This window comes from Myotis brandtii, unplaced genomic scaffold, assembly GCF_000412655.1.
Source record: "Myotis brandtii unplaced genomic scaffold, ASM41265v1 scaffold208, whole genome shotgun sequence".
Lineage (NCBI taxonomy): Eukaryota > Metazoa > Chordata > Mammalia > Chiroptera > Vespertilionidae > Myotis > Myotis brandtii.
Genome location: NW_005357764.1, coordinates 708,292 through 711,519, shown reverse-complemented (window position 1 = coordinate 711,519; position 3,228 = coordinate 708,292).

Below are 3,228 nucleotides of genomic sequence, written 5' to 3'. Positions count from 1 at the left end.
TATGGTTAGAAAAATTTTACATTATTTTACTATATGCTTCCATTCAGGTACATTTATGGAGTTTTTTTAAAGCTGTCACTAAATTTTTGTACTTTTCATTATTTAGATTATGAGCAATTATTGTTAATTCCAACATAATTTATCTTGATATTATGAGGAAAATTCCTCTTTCCTTTATAGTTCCTAAATAGTCATCACTGGAACCTAGTAGTTTTTTTTTTAATAATGAGTTTTATATTCATCATCTTACAAAATTTCTCCTATTGGTTTCGTTTTTCAAAGTTATCGTGATTTTCCTATTCATCCTTTTAATTGGGTAAATTGAGAATGTAAGTAATTTGAGTGCTCATGGTTCAGCTGAGAGCGAGTTGATTGCATCGGAGAATAGTGTGTCTGTGTGTGTACAAGTGTGTGTTGGGAGGGGGCTGGGTAGGAACTTGAGACAACTATCTTAATGATGTCTCCTTGGAATTAATACTGTTTGTCTTGGAAACCTAGATACCCAGAGCTGAACTAATTATTTCTTGTGACCTCTCCTCTCCTGGTTTTGGTCGAAACTAGGAAACAAGGGGTTATTGTGCATGGAATGCAGTTCTGCAAGATCTGTGGGCCATTAGCATACAAATTACTTAATCGTTTGCATCTATTCCCAAAATTTCTGGATACTATTGTGCATAAGTGTAGATGAGAACAAAACCATTTCCATCGTTGTGTCCTTTCAGGCTGTGACCTTTGACCAACCTCACTGTCCTGGGCAAGTTGTATCAAAACTTTCTAGTTGATAATTGATTGTGTCCTTTCAGGCTGTGACCTTTGACCAACCTCACTGTCCTGGGCAAGTTGTATCAAAACTTTCTAGTTGATAATTGATGATTATCTGTTTCTTAAAATGTAGCCATAAATATTTTTGTGAGTAACATATGGAATGGCATGACAACAGATATAAATATCAAACTGGAGATAGGATGACCACCAGGAGGCATGGCCCTGGCACTACTGCATTCTTTGTCCCTTTGCCTCATCAATCACTAGTACCTGAGTTACACTGTAAAAACTGGACAGTAACAGGAGTCTTTAGCAGATAATAATCTGTGCAAAATTGCTGGGTCAAATCTTCCTTTAAGCAAAATACTCTATAATAAATTCTGTTATATTCTATGGAGTTGCCTGCTTTATCTTTTGGTCTGAAGTTACCTTTTCGTTATGGTGGCCATTACACCTTCGCCTCGCTGTCAGACATCCTGTTAAAAAATACTTGGACTTAGGTCTTATTATCCCTTTGCTCTTAGAAGACTCAGGTTTCTGCAACACAGAAATCTGCTTTATTTCAAGATAATTGGTAACCTGATGAGTGTGTTGAATGAACTCAAAAAGAGTCTGGAGGCTTTGGCTAGAAATAAATGATAAAGATTTATTCCAGGGTCTTAGGGTTTACAAACCAGAAACACAAGTAGGCAAAACCCAGAGTATTCCAAACAAGAGAAAAAAGCTAAGAGTTCTTATAATAAATTAAAACGTACATGCTTGAGAAGAATCAGTCCTGCGTTGTTAGCCTCTGGCCTGGTCCAAGATGGGGGTCCTCTAGATCAGTGGTTGTCAACCTTGGCTGCACATTAGAATCACCTGGGAATCTTTTTAAAATCCTGATTTCTGGGCCTCATCCTCCGGAAATTCTGTTTCTTTGTTACGGGGTGGGGCCACAACATTAGTAACAAAGAAACAGAATTTCCGGAGGATGAGGCCCAGAAATCAGGATTTTAAAAGGCCTGGAAATCAGGATTTTAAAAAGATTCCCAGGTGATTCTAATGTGCAGCCAAGGTTGAGAACCACTGCTCTAGATGACCGGTTGTCCGGATAATGGAAGTCAGGTGGTCTGGATACATGAACAACCTTTCCTTAGTCCTTTAGGGGGTAACCAGAAGGTTATCTGGAGGTTTGAAGACAGGGGACTGGAAAGTGCAGGAGTTTAAGTTCCCAGGCTAGTATTCCTGTTGTAATTTAAAATAAATTACTTTATTTTAGTAATTTCGCAGCTTGATTGTAGTGACTCCATTTTATTTCTTCACTCTCTTCCTCAGGTGCTACAGTAGCAGTAAGCATTCCTTAGGATGCCTACGGAGATCACCTGGAAGGGAGCTGTCTTAATAGACTTTCAGTGCAGATAAAACCTGCCCGTTCTAGAGAGAGATGTCAGAGAACACACACCAGCCCCCAGGAGAGTATTCCTGGTTGTAAAGCTCCAAAGAATTGACTCTTACTCCTAATGAACACGCTAGAAATGCGTCTAGAGCTCAGCCCCTTTTGGAGACTTATGACCAAATGCACTCATGGATGATCTTTTGAAACCAAACATGTTCCTAAATAGAGGAACTTCTGTATCCTCACCTCTTCCTGGAAGCTTTCCCCAACCCTACCTGCCCCCAGGCCGACTTACCTCTGCTGAAATCTCACTTCATTTTCCTCCCCTTGACACTCCCTAGTGGCATTTGTGTTGCTCATGCCCCCAGTGTCTCCCTCACTGCGCCAGAAGGTCCCACCTCATTGGGCATCTCCCACCGCACTTACCAAATGCTTTGCGCATCGGGCGCTCAGTACATGAAGATTTATAAATGGGTGAATATTTTCCTAATCTGTAGTGCCTGCTATATTCTACGGAAAGCTACCAAAATGCTACTCACTTTATTTCTGTAGTCAGGATTTTCACAAAACTACCCGGTCTCCAAGACATGCCTAACGATTTAGCAAGGGTTAGTGACACTTGGAATAAAGACATGAGCGCCAGGCCATCACGATAAGGATCTTCGTTTTCCCACGTAGGCTTGTGTTCTTATTAGGTTGGCGAAGAAAACCTTTCCTCTTAGCAACCCAGCGCGCTCCCCTCCTCGGGCCTCTCTCTCCTTTGTTGGTAAATGACTTCAGCCTGTGCCTTCAGTTTTAACAGTCTGTGTCCCGCGCATTGCCCTCTCTTTTGGTGATTAGAGACATTCAAACCCTATTCTGACACAGGACCCCAGCCCCGATTCTGACTGCTCTGCTTCTTGGGGGTGGGCAGTTTCTCTGCACCGAAACGCTCGCTCTGGAAAAGAACGGGGAGCAAGTGTCATTTAAACTTTAAAGACTGAGTCACGGCCGGCTGCACAGCAAGAGCTCCTCCGTGCGCACAAATACCTAACGTGGTTCGCTGGCGCGGGGCTGGGCTGGGGCGACTTCGGGGGAACCAGCCGGGT